This window comes from Ochlerotatus camptorhynchus, unplaced genomic scaffold (genome assembly GCF_037179485.1).
Source record: "Ochlerotatus camptorhynchus isolate MF236.1 unplaced genomic scaffold, CSIRO-AGI_Acam_v1.1 ptg000314l, whole genome shotgun sequence".
NCBI classification, from domain to species: domain Eukaryota; kingdom Metazoa; phylum Arthropoda; class Insecta; order Diptera; family Culicidae; genus Ochlerotatus; species Ochlerotatus camptorhynchus.
Window position 1 is genome coordinate 797,252 of NW_027040802.1, and position 25,566 is coordinate 822,817.

Sequence of the window (25,566 nt, forward strand, 5' to 3'; positions counted from 1 at the left end):
GCTTCAAACGAAGCACCGATCAAAACGCAAACGATGATAATTATGAATGAAACTGCAAAGGCTTTCACCACTACATTCAAAGCCTATTGTGACACGAACGAGGTGCAAGACGAAAGGGCAAAAATATTTCTGAACGCATCCATCCACACACACTCCAGTTCAGAAGCGAAAGCAACAGCGTTGCTATATTGGCATCCCGTTCGTCCAGAGGAGGAGTACTGAGGTAGAAAGAGATAGTCAATCAGCACTGAATTTCATCCACCATCCGGAGGAAACGGTTTGAATGTATTCGTAATAGTGGATTGGAAGAGGAAAGCGAGTGAGGGTCAACCGTGTGTTGTGCCGTCGCCGAGTCGGTAGTTGTTCGCTACATTTCTACGCGTATGGCGGCGTTTTGAATTCGACGTTAGCCATTCCTTTGACGACTGACAAGAATATCATTGGCGGCTATTTATAAGGGGTTTTTTTTCCTCTGTGTGCAAAAAGGATCCTGGTGCAACCCTTTTCAACTTATTTTCATTGTTGCACTAGATGACCGGGCAGTGTTCCAGTGCCGTTGGAATAGAAAGTATTCCGGTGTGTGACATTTGCGGCACGGAATGGTGCAGCCAGTGAGTGATTTGAATGTGCGATTCTTTGAAGTATTAAGTGCTATTGTGGATTTCGGTGCGAATGGTCCAAAACAAGCGCAAGTGGTGACTAGGAGAACGCCAAGTTGGTGGTGGTGGTGGTGCCGCTAATTGACAGTTCCGCTCGCTTGTCAGGGGCAGTGGCAGAGTAGGCCCCCTAAAATGCAGAATAGTTTCGCAATGAGTGACCTATCCACCCCGAAGGGTTTTACTTATGTTTTTGCTTCCACGGACTAGCGGACTGGTGTTAGTGAGGGTGTTCGTATACACAGGACTGGCAGATCGGATCAGGACAGGATTGGATTGCGTGAGCGAAAGGTAGTTGGAGCGATCGCGATGATCGCTCTCCGATCGGTGGTGGTTGGTCGCATGCTTCGTACTGCTTTGATCGAAGTGAGCTTTGTACAAGTAGGGGCAGTTTTTGTTAGGCGAGGGCGATAGTCAAATAATTGCATTTTTTGTTTCGTTCGTAATTAAATTTTGTTAATTGTTTTCATTGAGAAATTATTGTGCTGTTTGTTCAAAAACAATTTAGATTTTTGCTAGAACAAATTTTGAGTTTATGTTTATGAGCTTATGTTTTAAGTCAAAATATGTATCCAACTGAATATGATTCCAATGTCAAAATCAATCAAAGCTTCACCAAAGGAAGCATATTCGGATCAAGCAGGATAGGGAATAAAAACAACACTCTCACGACCGCAGTGACGACAGAGCGCGGCACTCACACCTGCAGCAGAACAAACCGCACACACTCGAAGCGATTATTGTAAATACCCATTCGCATTCACTTATTTACACCCGTCATCATCGTCGTAAATCCAATCCCTCAAACACAAAAAAAAGCTGAACACCGAAGGGGCCGATGAGACAAAACAACAAAACACCGGTTTTTTGGTCATTTGCGTGGCTGGGCGGTGGTGGTGGTGGTGGTGGTAGTTGTTGAACAAGAAACAAGAGAATAGCAATACAAAACGATGATGATGATGATCGGTTACAACGAAGACGAACGACGATAGATCGCGATCGGGAAGGGAAAGGAAGAGAAATGATGATGGTAGAAGAAAACCGAACGACGAAACAGAGTGGTGAAGGGAAAAAACCGACGATGAAGCCTACTTTGATACTCTTTCCGATGTTGTTTGTTGATTTTGCGTTTTTTTTTCTTCCCGTTTCATTTGTGTTTTTTTAGTGAGAATATTTTGTACCCGCAGACCTGGGCGGTGATTGTCGATTAATTAAGGTGAAATCAGTGCGGTTGGAAAGAATAAGAAGAAAGTGACATTAACCTTAATACTGGAATGAGCAGTTGTAGGTTGGATAAGTGCCGGAAAATGAATGAATATACCAGATCATTCCAAGTGAAATGAGCAAGTGGATAAATGTTTCGAGAAAACAAACAGAGGAAAGTCATTCGTGAGAATCAGATTTCAAAGTGGTTTTTGAAGAAGGAGAAAAATCAAATCGGAGAACACGTGAAACAAAATCAAAATATGTAAAGGAAACTGTACAGCTACTATTGAACAAAAATTGGATAACTAATGAACAAAATCCAGTGACATGGGAATGTAAAATAACTGGATTACAAAATTTGAAAAAGGTAAGTAGATTTTCCACAACTAGTCCATTCGATACTTCAAAATCGTATCAAAATCTATCTTAAGAACAAGATCGATGGGATCCACAAATGGCCGTTATCACCTAGTCCTTAAGGCATCCACACAATTTAAAGCAGCATAAAGGTGACTTATAATAAATTGAAAGTTTGGTTTGTCCATTGAATAGAAAATTTCGGAAAATACCACTGTCAAATACGTATAAATTTAAATCTAAAAACAATTATCCATTGTGTGAACACATAACATTTCTTTGAAGTTAACCTAAATGTTCTATGAACTCCTACGAGCAGTCCTATGGCCTCCCCCTGAGAAGTCCAGTTGATGTCCAAAAAATGTCGCATTATTTCCACCGAAAAATCTTACGAACCTCCCGGAGAAGTTCTATGGCTTCCCTGGAGAAGCTGGATTTTAACTTTCCAGATTGTCAACTCACATATTTGCTTTGCAGTTTAAAATAGATTGGCTAAAAATAGACCAACAATGCACGCAGATTGTTCTATTTTTCCTTTTGATGTAGAACTACGTCTTTGTAGAATGGGCTATGGTATGAGGTACCATTTCATCGTAGCAGCGTCACAAAAACATGTAAGGTTTTAAACGCTTAGAACTAGGCTATTTTTGGATGGATTTACAATCTTTATTTTCCATTTGAATCAGATTTCAAGTAATATTTGTTGAGGTTTTTAAATTATAATTGTTTATCATTAGCAAACTATTGAAAGGTTATCAAACTTGCTTACTTGCTTGCCACGACTATCGAGTGTAGATAAACTACTCCGATATCAAATCCCTATCACGGACTTCAATTACAGATACCTAAACACTGACACTAACTTAAATTCAACAAATGTGCATACAATAGCAAATAGGTGACGGATCTGAAATGTTTTGACAAACTTCAACGATGCCTTGATGCCTTTAACACATGAAAAATCAAATCAATGTCTCTAAAACTCGAACAATTATGTTCCTCCATCGGAAATCGCCCAAACTAAAACAGGCTCCATCTTGTACTGTAATCATGGATGGCACATGGGTTGAGTGGTCTGCCGAAGTAACCTATCTCGGGATGAAAAAAGCTCCTATTCCGTTCGCATGTAGAGAAAACCATAGTCATGTTTTCTGCTTTGGTATCCGCTGATTTGTCGCAGATTCAGCCTCTCAAGGGTGAACAAACTGGCTGTCTACAAACAAATCATAGCACCTGCGATCCTCTACCCATATTCGGTGTGGCAATCATGTGCCCAGACTCATAGGAACAAAATCCAGAATAGAATGCTGAGGATGGTTCTTGATCGTCCCTTTGATACAAGAATTTTTGATCTCCACCAAGATGCGAACGTTCCTAAATTAGATTTTAAAATTGTTGACATTAAGACTAGATTTGTGCAGAAATGCAACACATCAGAACATGCATTCACCATCACCTTGATAAGCAAAACCCTTTACTATTGGTCTATCCCGCCATGCTGATGTCATTTCCTGAAGTTCTGGAAACTTTCCATAAGTTTTCAGACCTTATCTATAGGTCCTATATTTTCCTGATGTTCATAAAGCAGCACTTAAGATCCCTTGTTTTCCCAAAAGTTATCAGAACTGCCTTGAAGTTCACGGATCTTTCACAAAGATCTCTAAACATTCCTAAAATTCCCTAAGGGGCTGTCCACAAACTACGTAGACAGTTTAAGGGGGGGGGGGGTTGGCAATTATCCACGGCCCATACAACATAAAAAAAATTGTATAGGCAATTGTCTACGCAGGGGGAGGGGGGAGGTCAAGAACTTAAAAAAAAAAAAAAAAAAAAAAAACTACGTTGTTAATGAACAGCCCCTAACGTCTTTTACAGGGAAGTTCTTGAAGTTCATTGGGCTATCCTGAAATACTTTCCCTGAAGTATCCAGATGTTTTTTAAAAATTCCCACAGTTTTCATAAACTTAATGGGACTGTGTTATGTTATTTGATCTTCCCGAAAGTTTCACCATTTTTTGTAATATTTCCGCAACTTTTGTGGAATTGTCGGAACATCTTGAAATATTTAGAACTTCCCTGAAAATTTCAAAACTTCTCAACAAATCTTAAGATCTTTCATCTGAATGACTCTGGAGATCTTTGATCTTGTCTGATGATCTCGGAATTGATTTATAGTTCACAAGAAATGAAGTTTTTCAGACTTTTTTTCCTTTGAGTTCTCTGAACTTCTGTGAAATATTCAGACGTTTTATTAGCTTCTCTAAAGTTCTCTGGACCTCCTGAATACTAATATCTTTCTAAAAAAATAGAACTGCGGTGATCTTCCCTGAAGTTCCCACCATAATTCTAGATAGAGCTGGAATTAGGGCGTAACAGCTTTTGTAAACAATGAGTTCTCTGGAATAGGAATTCAAGGTACGCCCACGCAAACCAATACAACAATCAGATAGAGAAAGCCTTCCCCTATCCGATGGTGATGTTAGTTTACGTGAGCGAGCCTTGACTTTTTAGAAATCAGCGAGAGAAGTCATTGTTTACAAAAGCTGTTACGCCCTAATTCCAGCTCTATCTAGAATTGAAACTGCCCTAATGTGTACGGAACTTCAATCAATCTGTGTAATCCTGATGATCATTGAACTGCTCTGGAGTCTATGCAATGACATTTTTTGAACTTTCATGAAGATTTAAAAGTTTTCCTAAACTTCACTGGAGTTCTATGAGCTTCCCTAAGATTTTCGGAACTTTTTTAAAACTCCGATTATTTTGCTGAAGTTGAAACTATTTTGCTATAAGATTTCCACTGAAGCTCTTGAGGGTCTTTCAAAGTTCATCAAACTGCACGTAATATATCAGAACTTACTCCTCGAGATCTTTAAACTTCTCCGGAAATCTAGTCTTGTTACTTGACGTTTTCGACAGTGGCGTCGCGTAACCTCACTTTTTACCTGTTCAACAACTTTGAAAACGTTATTTAGGGTCATGTTTACATTCAAATCAGTTTCAAAAGGCATGGGGTCTTCTAGTTTCACTTATTTGTATCCATTGGAACCAATATTGTTTTGTTTGTTTACGTTTTGAGAGTTGTTGAACAGGTAGATTGAGGTTAGGGTGACGCCACTGGTTTTCGATGCTTTCCTAAAGTTCTGTAAACTTTCTTAAAGATCTCTATATTTCCCTGAATTTAGTAGAACTTGTTAACAGTTTCCACCTATTTTCTGAAGTTAATTGAACAGCCTTGAAGTTCTTTGATCTTCACTGAAGCTCCGGGAATTTTTCGTGAGCTATTCGAAACGTTCACGTTACTTTCATGTTCCGGTAAGTTGGATAATATTAATGAAACACCGCCATTTGTAATAATTCCTTGATATTTCTTGATAGTTGTCCTTAAGTTGGTGGAAGTGATCTGAAGTTCTTTGATCTTGCGCTACTCGGAACTTTCCTGAAGATCTCAAAGACTGCCTAAAAATGTCTAATCTTCTTTGAAGTTATTTGGTCTTCCGTCAAGATCTCGGAACTTAAAACTTGCAGGGTGGCAAGTGAACCAGGAAAACCGGGAAAATGTCGGAAATTTATTCTCACCAGGAAAAACCGGGAAAAAACTAGGAATTTCATAAGTCTACCAGGAAAATAATCTTATTTGTATAATTTAAATAGGTTTTAAATTTTATGTATGTCAAAGTTTCTTTTTATAATCAGGTCAAAACTAACCATTTTGTTCAAGCTAAATCTTTCAAACAACTAAACATTGATGAACAAAATTTACCATAAGAATTTGAAAATTTTTTTTGTATTTATTTTTAATTTTTTTTTTTTCTCGAATCAATTGCATGTATGATTTGTGCTTAATTGATAGCAGACTTAAGCAGTGCCGACGCGTAACTACTTTGAAGTACCTGTTCAACATGTTCAATAAAAAAGTTCTATTTCTAAAAACTTCAGATAAGGCCTTTGAACTTCATGCAAGTTCTACAAAATTCGGGAAAGTCTTACAAGTTTCAGGAAAATCCTGTGAACTACTGTGATGACCTACGACCGTAAGGAAATCTCTCCGAACCTTCAGAGAAGTTCTACAAATTTCAGAGAAGTCTTGCGAACTTTAGGGAAGTCCTTTAATCTTTGGGGAATAACTACGAATTTTACAGAATTTTCTACACATTTAATGTAACTTCTACGACATTTAGGAATTGCTTAAAACTTAAGGATAATCCTATGACACTTATGGATTTTTTTCCGAGCTTCAGAGAAGTCTTCAATACTCTTGGGAAGTCCTCTGAACTTAACATAGTTCTCCAAGCTCAAAAAGGTTCCTAGATCATCCGAGAAGTCTATTGAACTACAGGTAGTCCTACGAAATTCATGGGAGCTCTCCAAACTTCAGGGAATTTCCAAGAAATTAACAAACTTTTGGAAAACCCTTCGATATTTAAAGCCGTATGAACTTCAGGGAAGCTCTTCTAAATTTAGGGTCCTTTAAATCCTTCAAACTTCAGGGAAGTCCTCAGATCTTCGAGAAAGTTCTTCGAACTTGAAGGAAGTCTTACGAACTTCTGAGAATTTCTACGAACTTCGTGGTACTTCTACGATATTTAAGAAATTCCTATGAATTTCAAAAAACTCCGAACTTCAGGGAAGTCCTGAGATCTTAAAAAAAGTCCTTCGAATTTCGGGGAAGTCCCGTGAAATTCAGGCAATACAAACTTCAATGAACCCTTCAGGAAAGACCTTAACGCTTCAGAGAAGTTCTACGAACTTTAGGTAGGTTCTATGAACTTCAGCAGTCAGTCTTTTTAATAATAAGAGTTATTAAACTAGCGTTGTTTATGAAATATTTTAATCATAAGAGTTTGATATCATGTTGTAATCAAAATTCCGCTAGATAAGATCCTTAATCGTTGAAAATTTGCGGAAAATTTAAACAAACTGGAAATCCGTAAATTTGTTAGAAGCAAAGGTTTGTTTAAAGAGTCCTCATTCATATCACACTTCGCAATTTCACCTTGAGATAAACTAGCCGTTGGCTAAAAATCTCAATAATAAAGTTAAAAAAATCACAGTTTCAAAAACAGAAATCTCAAGATTTAGGGGCTTATAGATCTCTAAATTTGAAGATTTCAAGATGGCGTCGGACATCGATTTTTGGCATCCCCGTGTCGTCCTCGTTCCGGAAATATCCATATTGACGGGTATTTGACACTTTCTGAAACCGGAAGCCACCATTTTGTATTTCGACATGGTTAAGGACAGCGATTTCCGGCCTCTAGACGTCACCCCGGTTACAAAAATACCCATATTGATGCGTATTTGATAGCATTTCTCACCTTCCTGAAACCAAAAGCCACTATCTTTGATTCCAATATGGGGTTGGACATCTACGTGTCGTCCCCGTTCCGAATATATTGTAGAGTATTTGATGCTTTTTGTGAAACCGGCAGCTGCCAAAATGGCGTTGGACATCGATTTCCGGCATCTAGACGTCATCCCGATTCCAAAAATACCCATATTGTACGGTATTTAACACTTCTCTGAATCCGGAAGCCGACATCTTGGTTCATTATGGTGGATTATGCCAACCTATTTCCGTGTATGTCAGATGTTGTAGGATTTTCAAATCGATATTTCGATACCACAGAAATTATTCCAGTTTTTGTTGATCTTGTAGAACAAACCCTCTGAACTGTAGGACGATTTAGAGAACCTAGAATATCTAGTATACATAAATCGTGCATTATCCACATAGACACTATGAATCTGTTTGGACATATTTTAAAATTACAGTCATTATCATAGTGATGGTTGATCTAGTATAACAAATCATCTGAGCTCCAGGACGGTTTGGAGAACCAATCTCGATGAACATTTTAAAAGGCCCGATCAGCTTTGATCGTTTCGCTTTACTGACTTTCTGTTGCGTTAATACATCCGCAGATGAACTAACACAATAATTACAGGTGCACTCTTTTATAACCTCACTATGGTAAAAATGTTTGATCAATTTAAAAATACTTTACTATTGACAAACAACTATAATATTTACACCAAACTAATCTTACATCAAATTTTGTAATAAGATTCAAAATCCATTCATAATTGGTCAAGCTATAAGTGTGTCAAACCTGACACTGTTTCGTCACACTATGGTTTCGATTTGCACCCCAGTTTATTCCACAAAGACGTAGTTCATACGTCAACATTAACCATCAGCATGAACTACCTCTCACAATATCTGAACGAAGTTATCTATGCATTTGGATTTCGTTGGTTCGGGGAGTATCAAAACTGACATTATGATCAGAATTATTAAATACCTTCAATACTGCGGATCGTTAACCGAAAATAATCTGACGAAGCGAATTTCAATCGAATCTCTAGTATCCAGCCTTGTTGTATCGATACTCTCTAGTTCCGCCAGTTGTGAATCAGTCGAAGTTTTCATTATTCAATATTTCACAGTATTATTATTCATTATTAATAGAAAACTGCACGCGCTGGAGCTTAAGGGTTTCGAAGATGACGGAAAGTAAGTGTTTTTTTTCACAAGTATTGTAGGTCTTTTATTAGTAATAATTATTTACAGGAATATTCATTGCAAACAAGGAGCTGATTAACATTTTAATTGAAGGGAAAGTTGTGACCGAGCTGTTGGATCATGAGCAAAAAAATATCTGGTAGTGTGTTGAATATCACGGAAGCGGAAAAAAAAACAAGATTTCAAGGTTCATTGCCTAGTTCAACAATTGGTGGAGGAAAAGCAGCCGCCATTGGGGAAGATTTGAAAAACTCTGTTCGAACTGGTTGAAGGTAAATCTAATTTTCGAGACGCTGAACGTCTCGAGTACGCCAACGGGTCGCCCGAAGAAAACGTTCTCATAGTCGAGCACAAGAATCAAACAAAATAGGACGCGTGAATTGCGGGAGCATTTTTCTCCAGAGGAACTGATTTTTGCCGCAGCATCTAGTGTTGAACCGCCAGGTATTAAACTTGATGATATTTGAAATTAATGCCAAATTCATTACCTTATTTTACGTAACAGGAAAGAAGAATGCCGATATTATAGAGAACATCATGAAAGCACCAAGTTCAATGGAAACCTCAGAAACCAAAATCAAATCGTATTCCCCAAAAGAATTTCTCGAAAGCGCAATACACGAGTATTCGGCTTAGTATTCTTCAAAACGGCGCAGATATGTATCCAGCGTATGGCAAAATTCTCGAAGCAAAGGAAATGTATTATCCATCAGGTAAATTTTGAAAGGGACTATATTTTTTATTTTATTTTTATTTAATACATCCATCTGACAATAAGTCTTAATGAACCAGAAGCCATAACAAATACTAAATGTATCTGGAGTTAATAATACGTCTCTGGAATTGTGCTGCAGGTTCCCCAAACTCGAACAACTCTTCAACTGTAGAAAACGTGCGAATCATACTCGTAACAGGTTCATGTTGTCCAAAAGAAGAGCGGTGTGAGTCTTGACGGAATAGGAACGTTGAGTGTAGAAATCTGCTTGGCGCACGAAAGTTCAAGCAAGAGAGTAAATGGGTAGAGTCAATTTCACCACTTAATAACTTCGCGACGAATGTTGCCTGTTGAATTTGTCGTCGTCGTTGTAACTTGTCCATGCAAGCGACATCTCTCAGCATACGGAGGTAAGTTTAGTGGATCTCTCCAAGGAAGTTGTCTTAATGCTCGACGAATGAATGTTTTTTGGATACGTTCTATTCTGATGTTCCAGGAAAGTTGGTAGGGAGTCCAAACAACAGATGCAGTCTCGATAATCGGACGAACGAGTGAAAAGTACAGTGCTTTTAAACAGTACGGATCCGAAAAATCTCTTGAGATTCTTGATATAAAACCAAGCTGACGATTAGCCTTAGTGATTACCATTGAACGGTGTAAGTCAAACGTAAGTTTAGGGTCCAGCATTACACCTAGGTCGCTTACTTGTTCTACTCTTTCTAGTACAAATCCATCAATTGAGTAATCGAATAGGATTGGCGTTCTTGTGCGATTAAATGTCATGACCACACATTTTGATATACTGACGGAAAGCTTGTTTAAGCGGCACCAATCAACAAATTGGTCTAACATTGCTTGGAGCTGACAGCAATCCTCGACGTTCTTGACAACAATGTATAGTTTGAGATCATCGGCGTATATGAGCACACAACCACTCGGCAAGAGGAGCGTCACATCGTTGAAGAAGATTGTGAACAGCAATGGTCCTAAATTGCTGCCCTGGGGAACACCGGAGGTTGCAGCAAATGGTGATGAAGTGCACGAACCCAGCTTGACACGAAGTGTTCTGTTGGAAAGATATGATTTCAGCCAATCAACCAAACCATCCGAAATTCCCAGGCGAGACATTTTCCCAAGAAGAATACCATGATCGATGCAATCGAATGCCGCTTTCAGATCGGTATAAACGGTATCTACTTGGGCCCTATTTTCCAAGTGATTTATACATGTTGAGGTGAACTCCAGCAAATTTGATGTAACTGAGTGTCCTGGCATAAATCCGTGTTGCGTTGCTGAAATGTAGCTCTTGACATGAAAGAAGATAGCATCGTTCACAATGATCTCGAATAATTTTGAAGCTGCAGATAGACTTGTTATGCCACGATAATTTGTCACGTCACGTTTGTCGCCCTTCTTATGGACAGGGAACATAAAGGAATGTCTCCATATTTCGGGGAAAACTCCTTGGTGCAACGAAGCGGTAAAGATGCGAGCTAGGGGATCAGCTAAAACAGCAACACAGCGGTAAAAAATTATTGCAGGTACACCATCAGGACCCGGTGAAACAGATTTCTTCAACTTCCTAACAGCTTTAACGACATACATATTGCTAACCACAAATGTACGCAAATCGATGAGACCCTCAGGAACATTGCAAGCCGCTCTTTCTACTTCATCTGCGTTGGCGGCTGAATCCGAAAAAACAGAACTGAAGTGGCGGGAAAATAGATCACACGATTCGAGCATAGAAGTAGACTCCAAATCGCCAAAAAATACGGATGAAGGAATATTCGACGATTTTCGCTTGGAGTTCACAAACTTCCAGAAGCTCTTGGGATTTCTACGTAAATTGGTCTGGACACGCAAGACATATGACTTGTATAGGGTTGATTTAAGCTTACGATAGGCGTTGCAAGCGCGATGAAAGTTGCGTTTCGTTTCAGAAGTTCGATGTCGGCGAAGTTTACGCTGCCAGGAATTTTTATCGCGTTTCAAAAGCCGCAGGAGAGTAGAACTCCTAGCAGGAGATATAGGAGGTTTTCGTCTTGGAGTGTTATCGGTGAGCCAATTGCAAATTATGTTGCAAAATTGTGCTGCCATATCGTTGACGTCATTTGTTGCCAGAATGCTGCTCCAATCACAGCTCATCAGGAACCCGTTGAGCATGACGAAGTCGATTTTTGAGTAGTCGAGCGTATGTTCACCAGCATCAAGGGATTCCACACGGTCAACACAATCGGATTGAGTTGGTAAGGAGAATAAAATCGGTGAATGATGCAAATCAATAGCCAGCAATGGGGACACCGCTTCGTTAACTACAATGTTGCAATCGGAATCACAGAAAACCAAATCTAGGATGCACCCCAGGTGATTGCGAATAGAGTTGTATTGCCGGATATTCAGGAAGCTCGTTCCATCCATCAGAGCAGCACTGGCAGCAGACGTCGTGGAAGGATCAAGGTTTAAGATTCCATCATCAAGACAATCCCATGCTATGTGTGGTTGATTGTAGTCACCATAAGCAAGCAAAAGGTCACCATCTGGAGTTGCATCACGTAATTCACGAAGAGTAGCTAAATGGGCATCGATAACACCTACGTCCCGACTACGATCTGGAGGAATATATACAGCGCAAAGCACGAACCGCTTTCCGCGAATACAGGCAGACACACTTACTTGTTCCAGGTTACTACCATTAATAGTCTTTATCTCAACAGACTTGTAAACGCTGGCCACGGCAATAAGCACTCCTCCAAACTTCGCTTTCTGGCTATTACGAGCACTGCGATCGCAGCGAAATACATTAAAGTCAGTACTAAAAAGTTGCAGTGAGTTGATGCTGTCGTCAAGGCCCGTTTCTATCAATAAGATGACATCGTAATTGCAATCACATACCGCTACAACCAGGTTGTCAATTTTGGTTCTTAGACCACGTACGTTTTGGAAGTAAAGCCAAACATCGTTGTCACCAGCAATTCCACAACTGTTGTCACGAGATGCCGGCGTGTAGGAATTTTCGGCGCGTCCCGACATAGGTAGGGGACGTTCAAGGCGTTGTCCATGTTAGCTGGAGGTACTAACGGCAGAACAAGTTGGTGATCTGAGGAGGGAATCATCATCAGGCAGGAAATTATGAAAATTATGTTGATACTTGCCTAGACAAGCAAGCTGGAAGACCTCTTCTCGCACATCAGACACAGGGCCGGGACGACTTCGACTGCATTCACCATTTATCGGCGCGACTGTGCTGAGTGGATAAGAGGCTTCCAAACTGCTTATTTTTGCGCGTCCCGGGGTCCATCCACGGTTGATTTGCTGCAAACGTCGTCTGCGGTGTCACTGGCGTGGGTGTTAGATTCACACCAGATGGTCTCCGAAATTTTTGAGCCGAGTGATCTTCGAATTCACGGAATAGAACTCCTTCGGGCCAAGATGACGGATCCAAAGCTCTCTTCTTCAAAGCTGGGTCTAGACCGACTTTGAATGAAATAAAGGTCATGTTACTAGTGTCGGTTCCTTTGGCGACCAATTTCACAACATCAGGTTCATTTACGAGTTCCAGGTTGGCTTTCACCATTTCAGAGATTGCTTCGTTGCTCACATCACGTTGGATACGGGACAAGTAGAGCCAGAATTTTGCCGCCGGTTTTTCACATGTAGGTACAGAGATGACGTTCTGACCCAACAGTTTTGAACCAGATAGACACTCAGATGTTTTAGGCACCACAGAGTCGGATCCACGAAATCGTTTTGATGGTCGAGTTGCTTCAAGTGTTTGCCATCGGTTGACAGTAGGTGGCAGAATTGACGGGACAGACTTTGATGACAACTGTTTTATTTCCGTCTGCAAATTCGTGATAGCTTCCGTGAGAGAAAGCAGCGGTGATTTTTCAACTGCCAAATTGGTGATGGATCGGAGGTGCGAATTCTCAAAAAGTTCCGCACATTTATCGCACATCCAAAAGAGGTTTTTCCGATGGGATGTGAAGTAACCAGACAGGGCACGAGACATTCCGGAACACGTCATGTGAAACACACTGCCACAGTATCCTCGGCAGGTCACATACTCAATGCCAGTAATTTCCAACGAGCACTTGGCACAATTTGTCTCCATGCTGGCAGTTGAACGGTCAAACGCCTTTAATTAGACTTCTTGCAGGAACAAAAGTTGGCGGTAGGACGGTGATGACAAACAAGCTCAGGATGATTGAGTGCTGTTTCAACAATAGCACGTAGGTGAAGAATGAACAAAAACAACTCTATAGCACAGCACAGCACGGACAAAAACAGTTAAATTGTACTTCGAATAACTACTTTACGAGCACAATTTTTTAACAATAATGTCCGGATGATTAAAACGAAAAACTTGGTCAAGAAATAAATATTTTTGACTAGATAAGACACGAAAAATAACGAATAAAACTACGACTTGAAATAGCACAAGTAGCAAAGCCACACGATATGCGTTGCTTAGTCGTAAGTTCTTACTATAGGATGAACTAAAACCGTAATAACACTTTTGCTTTATACAGGAATATCGATTTCGCCATCCGTGGCAGAAGTTAGGCTTCAAGAACTTCTGGACCACACTACGACCCGCTTAATAAGCAGTCAGGTTCCTGTAAAAAAACTGCAACTATGAACTAACCGTTATCTACGAGTGGATGTGCAGCAGTAATCACGCCAAATATAAGCAAGGTTTTAGTGTCGAGCTCAAAGACGGTGAAGTTAAGGGGTATAGTGATTCGCACATATTCGTATTCTCGACCCCTCTGCGTATAGTAGCAAAGCAAACTGGGTCGGCTACGGAGGAAATTGTTTGGGTCAATACTCTACCATCATCAGTTGCTTTATGTCGCCCAATAAAATTACTGTTTGCCAAAGAAAATGCACAATTAACGTCACAAGAAGTTGAGCATATGGAAAGGCAAATCGGTCTGCTGAATCCAACCATATACCCATCAAATTGTATCGAGCTTCCAGTCGCCCAAAACTGTATTTCAGTATGGTCGATACAAAAGTTGTGAATGAATTTACTGGATCCTATTTGAGGTCGTGCGTGGAAAAAATCTAAACACTGTCAAAAGAGAAGATGGCCCGAACGAAACCGACACATCAAAATACACCAAAATTCAACAACAAGATCAATTGTGTCCATATTAAGTATGTATGACCACATTGGCCACTTCCGGGCATTTCCCGGATGCTCCCGGGGAAGTTGCCAGAACCGAACTTGATCCAAAACCCACCATGTAAAAAAGTTAGTTCAGAGAAGAGCTTATTTATAAGTAAAATTGAGCTAAAAACCACGATTTTAGATTACCTCTCCTATATTGAAAAATAACTTCCCCTCTAATATTTTCACATGAAAATATTCATCAAAGCACGTTAAATTTGATCACGTTATTCGTTTAAAAAACAGGTTGACCCAATTATCGATAATTTCAAGAATGACAACTGTAAACAATTGAATACTTCATCATCCTTCAATAGTGATGGATTAATAGGACATTCACTTAACTAGGGATCAAATTACTGATCGCAGTGGTGTTAGGTTCCGAAAAAACGGTCCTAGCTAAAATATTCCGGAAATCTGGATCTGATACAGGTTCTCTGGAAGTCATTCTGGACTTATGATCCTGGTTAAAATATTCCATAGAGTGCGGAACTCTAACCCACTACAGCAAAGTCAAGTATATATTACAATTCCAATCAAACATGATGCTGAGGTCACTTGCATCTTCCGGGATCTGTTCCAGAGTTTTCCAAAAGTGATTTTGGACTTATGATCATGACTAAAATACTCCTTACCCTAGTACGAATCGTTCGTGGCAACTTCTATACGACTTGTATCAGTCATAAACAGGCTGCTTCAACTTTTCGAGATGGAAATTTTCTACTTGGGTTGAGTGTGACACCTTCCGGGATCTGATTCAAGGGTCTCTTTGGGGAAGTCGAAATTAATCGTTTTCCATATGATCGCTTGTATGGACAAGTTGTTCCCTGTACATCATTCTAGACCAATGGCTGCGCCATAGAGTGCGGCACATCAAATCACTATAGAAATTATATTGCCTATTGTGAATATTACATTACGTGAGCGAAAAGAGTGGATCATGGATTAAACCTGGCAGAATATTGTGGAGCGTAGAGAAGCGAAAACCGCGATAGAGCGGGGTAGCCAACAACGAAGCCTGTAAACGGTAGTCGGCTCTAGAGAAGGAAGTAAACCGCAATTGCAGATGGGACAAGGGAATGTGGGTGGACTCCCTGACCGAAGAAAGCGAGAATGCCGCAACAACCGGCTATATCCACCTCCTCTGCGATATATCACGACGTCTGATTGAAGCCAGGATGAATCTAAAGATCAATCATAGTAACCCATGATACAGCAGACAAAATTTGACAGCTCTATCAGTCGAACTCTAACCGTGATGGCCAAAACAGTGAAGCAACTCCGTTCAGAAGTGTGCGCGTTCACAGAACGGCACCCCGCCGCGTCGAAAACGGACATCCCGCGGCACTTTGTGGACGCCGGATACGCCCGTTCCGGCATCTACAACATCTTGGCAATATTAGACAACAATCAGAGCATCGAAAGAAAGCCCCGTTCCGGACGGCCGACGACCCTGAGCGACAAGAAGCTCCAAAGGATGTTGAAGAGGAAGACCGAGGGAAAAGTGGCTACATCGCTGCGTGCGCTTGGCCGGGAGGTCGGTGCAACCGGCCAAACAGTACCTGGCGAACATGAACATACATGTCAGGAAGCGGAAGTCACGTCCACTGGTTTCGGAGCTGCAGGCAATGACGCAGCGGCAGCGGCTGAATAAGATGGTCAACTCGTTTTTTCCGGCGATGGACGACGAGACCTATCTCACCCTGGATGGCAACGACTGGCAGGGCACTTCGTATTTTACTTCCCCCACGAAGGAAGTGAGCTCCGAGGTGAATTTCATTTCACACACCAAGTTCCCCAAGAAGAGGTGCTGCTGTGGCTGACAATCAGCGAGAAGGGGATGTCAAAGCCGCCCTTTTTTCGCTCCGAACTGGCCGTGAACGGGGAAATTTATAGTACAAAATGCCTGCCGGAAGTTGCGTCGTTCATCAAGAAATACCATAAGAGCGAAGACGCGGTGTTCTGGCCGGATCTGGCGTCGGCCCACTACTCGAAGCGATCGTTGGAGGAGACGGAGCGGCTGAATATCGATGTGGTACCCAAGTCGGCGTACCCGCCCAACGTCCCCCAGCTGCGTCCCATCGAGAATTTCTGGGCCAACCTGAAGCGTAAGATCTACTCCAACAATTTTGTCGCGAAAACTGAGGAGGAATTGATAAATAAAACGAAGAAAGAACTCAAAAACATGCCTACTCGCATGTTTTCGTCCGTCATGGCGAATGTTCCGGTTAACTGTTATCTGTCTTAGCTTTTTTTTATCATCATCCGAAAAAAATCCATTTTTTTAATGGTAACGTTATGAAAGACGCGACTGGACAGTTGATTACTGACCTCAGTAACCAACTGAAACGTTGGAATTGTAATATTGTTTGGATTGTTGCACTCCATGGAATATTACAGCCAGGACCTTTAGTTCAAAATTACTTCTGGAGAACCTGGATCAGATCCCGTATGAAGGAATGTTTTCACAATTTCCTGAATGATTGGCATTGTAATATTCACATGGGTTTGCTATGGTAATTTAATTTTTTGTGCTCTATGAAATATTTTAGCCTCGTTTATTGGGCTGGAATGATTTCCGGTGAACCTGGACTAGATCGCGGATGGTCATACCAACCGGTGGAAACTAACGATTTTAAATTGGCTCACTACTTGACTAGCCTATTGGTCCCAAGCAAATCGATTAACGTGCCCTATTCTGGTCAAATTCTAGTACTACGCAATGTTTGTTTTGATTCGCTATGAAATTTTGACAGATACAATGAGGGGTTCGTGGATTTTCCTATGTTTCGAGGGGTGAGTCGATTAGCTTGGGACCGAAGATAGTAGCAGAGCTGAGCCAAAAAGTTGAGCACGTTTCTTCGGGACCTACTAGTCTTAGAGTTACCTCTATGGTCATACTCTCGGTTACTATACTCGGTTGAACATGCATGATTTTACATACCGCGCGATATAGTAGTTTCAAATATATCATTTCTAGTCATAATCAATAATTTACGGAACCAGATACTGTAACCCTTGAAACAGATGCCAATGTGTCTATATGACAATAAAATTATTTGAAATAATCGTTCATGGCCACATCCTATGATTTGATATGCAGTATGATTCATTTGCCTCAAATATGACTATGGCTTAAAGAACTGGTTTTCAGGATCCCTTTTACCGTATCGTATTGCGGAATCTATGAAATGGAAATAATCTTTATTGCCTTTATCTTATCATGCTAACATAATTTGATATTCAACATGATTATTATACCATGAATGATACTGTGGGGTATGAAACCGGATTCCACGGAATTCCCGTAACCGATGCCAATGTGCCCATATGTCATCAGATACACTACAACCTGATTTCATTGATCATAGCTTGTCATTTTGGCATAATATGATATCATAACCTCAATGTAATTATATTCCAACAAACCGTTCGCCGGAATTCACAGATCCGCGTTCCGGAACCGATGCCAAACTGGCCAAAATCACCTCAAATCATCTTCATTCACTTGATACTACCTATTAGACCTGATTTGACATGCCACAGATACTTCCGGAGAACTTTGAGATTAGGGCGTAATTGCCGATTTCTCGTGAATTAAAGCTCAATCTCAAAAACTAACAACACAAACAGATATAGGAATGATTCCTCTATCGTTTGGTATAGTTTGTTCGCGAGATTGTTATTTTATTCACGAGAAATCGGCGATTGACGTGTTTGTTTACAAAAGCAATTCCGCCAAAATCTCAAAGTTCTCCGGACTTTTGCCTGAGATATTACTATGTCCTACAGAACCGATTTTCGGGACTCCCGGAACCGGTAATATCGTAGCCATACGTTATGGAAATATCTAATCATATCTCATCTATCTGATAGCATTTGCTGCACCCAGACAACCGATTCGCGTAAAAATTTAAAACATTTGGTCAAACTGGTTAAAAAAGTATAAAAAAACACAGACATATTTACATCTCCCAAAAACGAGGAGTGTTCTATGCAGGTGTTACCTACGGCAAAAGTTAGTTCAACTATTCCCCTTGAATAAAAATCCAAGTTTATGAAAATCGGAGAAGGCATTGCTGAGATCGAGTTTGTTGAAAAAAAAAAATCGTTCGTCCTGGTATTTTACGGGTTAACATGTTGCATTTGTGAGGGTTGAAGTATTATAGAAAGTTGATTGTTTTGGAAATTTAAAAAAAACTTTTTCTTACATAGCATGCCGTGAAAAAAATCAAAAAAAAACCTTACTTAAAAAAAAACTTCAAATCTCAATGCAAACGATGATTTAAACCATTGATGTTTTCAGTTTGTGGAAGCTTGTGGAAATGATAAGATTTACAACTTTATGGAACATTTTATTTTTCTAAACCGCATAGAAAAAAGTTAGAAATTATATTTTTTGTCCTAAGAAATTTAAATTATGGACGACCCCTTTATCAGATGCGCCTTTTTTTCAAATCTAAACTTGTAGGAAGACATCATCATGATTAAACCATAGAGGTAACTCTAAGACTAGTAGGTCCCGAAGAAACGTGCTTAACGTTTTGGCTCAGCTCTGGTACTATCCTCTGGTACTGGCACCCCTCGAAACATAGGAAAATCAACTAACCCCTCATTTTATCTGTCAAACTTTCATAGCGAATCAAAACAAACATAATGTAGTACTAGAATTTTGACTAGAATGGGGTACGTTCAACGTTTTGTTTGGGACCAATAGGCTAGTCAAGTAGTGAGCCAATTTAAAATCGTTATTTTTCACCGGTTGATTAAACTGCATCTTTATGCACTTTTTAAGTTTTTACCTGAAAAATACCCTCCTGGACCACTGTACATTGAAAGCGAATGCTGTTAAGATGGAGTCAATTTACATGATCTGGGGGGTGACAGCACTTTTAATAAAGTTCAAATCAGATTTTCCAGAAAGGCAAAAACGACTATTTCAGCAAATCATTACAACATTCTACGAGAAAATCCTAATAGGAAAATTCCACACCGTTCAACATTGAATCGACCCTCCGCTCCGGTCGCAAAGGGCACTCTAGTGCTCGCGAGAAGGAAGCATTCAAGGCACCGTACCACAGACAAATGCGTAATCGAAACCATCGAAATGCATGGCCTCGCTCGCTCTCAGCTCCGATCAGAGAGGATATGAAAAAGAAGACGTCCGTTGATTTTCGGTACCCACCACAATGCAATGCAACCGTATATCGCTGTTCGTGTACAGCGGCACGCAACACACCGCGTCGGCCTACTACTAGATGTTTATTACCACCACCGCACTTGATATTATTGATGGTATGGTGGTGGTGGTGGTGGTTGTGTTGGTAACTACGTGAGCGTGAGCATGTGTGTGACAGTCTCTCCCTCATCATGAGCCGTGACCCTGTTGATGATCCTTCCAACAAGTCGACGGCTACTCGACACGGTATTTCCATGGTGTTTAAAAGCCTTGCGAGCGAACGCGCGCGCGAGTCATCATCACCGCCGTCGTCGTCGTCGTCGTCAGCATGCTCGCTATTTAGATATTCGACAAAAGGGGTTCTTCGCTCCTGTTGCTATTTTGCCTTCAGGTTTTCGATTTTATTTTTTTTTTTCGCTTGGAAGGGTTGCAATTTCAATTCTATCAGTTTGCCAATTTCGATTCCTTTCACTCGATTAACGACGTTTTCGATCAGAATGTTGGTAGCCTTAAGGCCATTTTCGGTTTCTGGTTGAAATTTTGGGGGAAAATTGGAAATGTCATTGCATGACTGATGAAACCAAACTAAAAAAAATGGCTTTTTCCTGGCTTCGGTTAGAAGATTTGTTCGGCTGATTCTTCCCTCGATCACTTCCTTGAAGCTCAATGTACCTACACGGGGACCGGAGAGCAGTCACTCGTATGCCTGGTGAGGCGAGAAAACGGTAAGAATGAACCCGTAAAAAAATGTAAGTATATCCCGAGACACACAAAATAAAGACAGAAAGTGAAGAGGAGGCGTACGACGGTGAAAAAGAAAACAAAACAAAAAAGAACCACCAGAACCAACTTCATTCTCATTCCAGACGAAACAAGAACCGAGAACGACGACGACGACGACGACGATCCAGCGAACGTTAGCCTTTTTCCAGCGAGTTCAATGTGTGCAGTGGTGGGGTGTCTACACCTTAAACGACTACGGTACAAGCGACGCATGGCGGGATGGTGGCAAGATGGAATATGCTGAGAAATTGAGAAAGAAAATCAACCCGAAACAAGTGTGATGGTGATGAATGCTCATAAGCATGTGTGGTTAAAACATGAGAACAAGAATCGGAGAGGCGCATTATTTCCAGCGCAGATTTTTCGCTTTACGTCGTTGGGGATGGTCTCTGATTAGAAAATGTAGAGAGGTACACAACGATTTGGGTGCCCTTTTTGTGGCTCTACTGAATTTACAGTTGCCATCAACAATCCTCGAAGAGACTAGGCCTTGACAGAGTGAATGTAGGAAGTCCAGCAAAAATAATAAAATCTGTTGTCCGCTCATTCACTCGCATTCACTCAGCCAGGAGTCTTAGTCCAGAAAATCTTATTGTACTATTGATATGATATGGAACTACCACTCATTGTAGCAAGACAACTATCGGTAGATTGTGGACTATCCTTGCTGTTCGACTTGATCAAGTTTAATAACCTCTAATTGTACTCAACTATTGTATGATGGGCCAAAAAAGTTTTGGGTTTAACATAAACCAAACCAATGATATTATGGGGCTTCACGAAAGTTTATCCATTCTATCATTAAATCGAATCATCGTATACCTTGTTGAGTCTTCAGAACTTCAAGATCAAATATACGGGATGATGATTTGTATGAACCATTTTTTTAGCACGATTAATTATCAGGGTGTCGACTACCTGGAAAAACCTGGAAAGTCAGAGAATGTCAGGGAATTCTAATTATGATCTGGAAAGTCAGGGAATGTCAGGGAATTTTAGTGTAGGTCAGGGGAAAAAATTATGTTGATCACATTGCAAAAAATCATGTGTGTAACTCATAAAAACAATCTTTGAAATTTTATCAGTGCATGACGTCAATGTTTTTGGGAAGATCCCGGGCATCAGATCTACTCGCTGCGTTTATGGACGCCCTTGCCGTTATCTCTTCGAACAAGTTGCTGCAAGTGTCCATGGATGGGCCCAATGTGAATTGAAGCTAGAGATACAAAAAGGTGGCGAGAAGCTGATAGATCTGGGAAGCTGTGAGCTGTTTATTTTGCATAATGCATTCATTTATTTATTTATTTATTTATTTATTTATTTTGTCGTCAATCAGATGTAGACCATTTTTTACAAGTTACAAGTCATGTGTTAAAATTACGAATAGAAATAAAGTACTGCTTTAATCTGGTTTTTGTCATTATAAAATCAATAGCTTCACTATGTTTATTGTAAGCAGTCATACTTTGATTTAGTGGACCAAATTTGGCATAATTTGTGCGATAGTTATTTGTAGTAAATATATTTCGAGTTCGCAGTTGCCGAGAAGGTTTGTAAAATTTAAGCTTTGATAACAGTTCTACTGAGTCAATTCGATGCGATACTATATCGTTCACAAACGAAACCATTGCAAATTCACGACGCGCTTTCAATGTTTGAATGTTGATGAGCATGCAGCGTGCTTCATAAGATGGAAGAGGAAATCTTGTCCAACCTAATTTACGAAGAGCAAATAGTAAGAATTGCTTTTGCACTGATTCTAATAGTTCCTCATGCGTGAATGAAAAAGGTGACCAAACTATGCTGTAATATTCAAGTATTGATCTTACATATGAAATGTACAGTGATTTTATTGTATACGGGTCATGAAAATTGTAACTGAATCGTTTGATAAAGCCAAGCATATTAGGTATTTGCTTTGTTGATAACTGTATTATAATGATCATTGAATGCTAGTTTTGAATCAATTATAACTCCTAAATCCCTAACTCGTTCACACTTTTCTACTGCCTGATTTCCTAATACAATTGTATTTTCTGGTTTGTTTCTTTTTCTACTAATAGCTGGTAGAGCGCTACTTCGTCGTAATCGCCCATTTCCGTTCTATCGATCAGAAAAGATCAATAATAGCAATGATTTCACCGTGCACAAATCAATAATAGATTTGTTACGATGCGTTAGTTCATTAGCTACAACATAAATCCTGTTAGAGCGCATTGTATGAATATTTACGCTCATTGTTCTCAAAACAAAAGAAGCGTTCCTTATGAACATCCGGAAAACGTGATAATATTTTAAGGGTGTTATATCATGGAGATTTCAAGAACTTAAAAAATATGAAAATTTAGCTTAGTTGGTTAGAAGACATAAACGAAGTTCCATTAAAAAAAAAGCGAGAACTTTTAGCAAGCAGTGATATATTCTAGAAATTCCAGAAAACTAAATTTAGATATTTCTAGATAGTTTAATGATATTCAGCGAAGTTCCGAGTACTTCGAGGATGACCAGATAGCTTCAGAATAATCCCATTAACTTAAGCAAATTTGCAGCAACTTACAAGGAGTTCCGTGGAATTATAGGGTATTCCAAGAATTCTATGATTGATCCTAAAACGTCAGAAGCGTCAGGGAATTATGAATATGTATCAGAAAATTTGCTGGATTATTAAACAAATTTAGAGAACTTCAGGTAAGCATAGATAAGTTCAGGGAAAAACGAGTGTTAATAATGGTTATAATACTTAAGGAACATTGTCGAAACTTCAAGACAAATTAATTAATTTCAGTAAAGTTGCGGGTTCTTAAAAAATACTGATAAATTCAGGGTAGTCTAGAGAACTTTAAAGAAATTCAGTAATCTTTTAGGCACCAAGAAAGTCTAGACTATTGAAGAAGTTTTAAATTAATGTTGATAATTTAAGGGAAGTATTATTAACTTTAGAAAAATCTTGAGAACTTCAGTGAAAATCATAGAAATATATTAATTATTTCGTTCTAATTCCATGAAAATTTCGGGAGCACAAAAGTTCCATAAATTTAGAAAAATTTCGGAAACACTATAAAAAGACAATGGTCTTCAGAAACCAAAAAAAAATTATTTTTTTTAAATTTATTTCTTACTGAAGATTAATCCACTGTGAATCTTAAAAGTTCAAAGTGTGAATAAAAATATCGAGAAAAAATAAATGGTTGTATTTTAAAATTCATCATTTTCTTTAAATTTCCTTAGTAAGATTTTTTTTTGTTTTTAAATTCTTTGAGACTTTCAGGTATTTTAGGGAAACAAAAAATTTCCTGAAGATTCCCGGTTTTCCAGATTTTTTAAATTAATAGATACCGTGACTAATACCGTGGGTTTGGTTATAAAGTTTCTATTGAATACACTGGAGTCGCTTTTTACGCGGTTTTTTTTTACACGGTTTTTTTTTACGCGATTTTTTTTTACGCGGATTTCGGAATTTACGCGGTTTTTTTTTACGCGGATTCCGGAGTTTACGCGGTTTTTTTTACGCGGATTTTGGGTTTTTTTTACGCGGATTTCAGAATTTACGCCGTTTTTTTTTTACGCGGATTCCTGAGTTTACGCGGTTTTTTTTACGCGGATTTTGGGTTTTTTTTACGCGGATTTCAGAATTTACGCGGTATATCGCTTTTTACGCGGTTTTTTCTTACAGGGTCTTTTTTTACTCGGTTTTTTTTTACGCGGATTTCGGAATTTACGCGGTTTTTTTTTACGCGGATTCCGGAATTTACGCGGTTTTTTTTTACGCGGGACGTATCACCCGCGTAAAAAGCGACTCCAGTGTATGTCGCTTTGAAGGTTCATATCGTACATAAGTGTTAGGTCTTAGGTCATTTTTTAGTCACTATTTTTACAACTTTAAGTTACTATTTGGTCACTTATTTATTCAACATGGTCACTAAAATCACTATTTTTGACAGCAGTGATCGCTACCAGCCCTACAGAGGGCAAAATTACTCCGCAAATACGAAAATTTATTCAAGGCGTCCAGAAAGACAAAATCCAATCAACGTCAGCTTCCTACCAAGATGTTAAAAACGGTTTGAATGACTCGCTGCTGATGGCTAATAGTAAGTTCAGATTACAGATGTATAACATGTTATAGCACTATCTTGATGGTGGTTTCTGTGTTGCAATTATTTGACAACCGTTATAACATGTTATAACTCTGTAGTAGTCTGAACGTGGTATTAAGCTAGCTTTCTTCAAATCAGTTGGTGTCGAAGTTAAGCCATTTCAATGCGAATTTCAGACGGACAACCCTATGGTGTCTTTTTTTGTGCAACGCGATGTCTCAAAAAGGAACAAAAAGGAACAACTGGACGTTTTTTGGCACAGGTTATTGGTCGGCGTATTTAGAACTATTGTTGGTTGTGAAAATGATTTGCTGCTTATCGCATGGCAACGCCAATGCAGAAAGAGGTTTTTCGGTAAATGCAGAATATCTTTGTGAAAACATGAGGACTTTCCTATCAAGGCCCAAGCGCAATGACAGTGGAACGGCAGCGGTAGCGGAAAAGCCCGATCTGAGTAAGCCTATTTGTCGGATTGAAAACTAGTTAGAATCAAATCGACTGCGGTTAGGCATCTTGATGTCATTTGTGACAATTGTCAAACTTTCCGTTTCCGTTCCGCTTCCGCCCACATTGCGTTTGGACCTTCAGTCGTAGCGCAACGTCAGATCTATGATGGTGTTACTCATGCAGGCGGGTTGGAAAACTTACAAATTTTGAATAAACTTATTCAGCGAGTTCGAAAAATCTCATTCGCTTTCCATGTAGACAAGGATCGTCGTATGAAAGAAGCTCTCGATTCCGAAAACTCAAGATGCTCAAAAAGAAGCCGAGAGTTTGCAGGAGAAAATTGTTCTGCTCAAATGATAAACATTTTTAAAAGTAATCTGAAAATGAAAATAAACACAAATTCAACTTGCAATTTCTCGTTGTA

At 39.6% G+C, this 25,566-nt stretch overlaps 1 protein-coding gene across 5 annotated transcripts in view; it reads left to right on the plus strand.

Annotated features, from left to right (window-relative positions):
• The first annotated feature begins 377 nt into the window (after positions 1-377).
• The window catches only part of mam (mastermind), a 400,368-nt gene continuing 375,179 nt past the window's right edge, over positions 378-25,566 (plus strand). For 3 of the 5 annotated variants that reach the window (XR_010518234.1, XM_065229419.1, XM_065229427.1), the window contains exons 1-2: positions 378-626; positions 1,822-2,229. The gene's annotated coding sequence lies outside the window, so the exon portion shown is untranslated. The remainder of the gene's footprint in view (positions 627-1,821; positions 2,230-25,566) is intronic. The other 2 variants (XM_065229421.1, XM_065229420.1) reach the window with 2 other exon arrangements.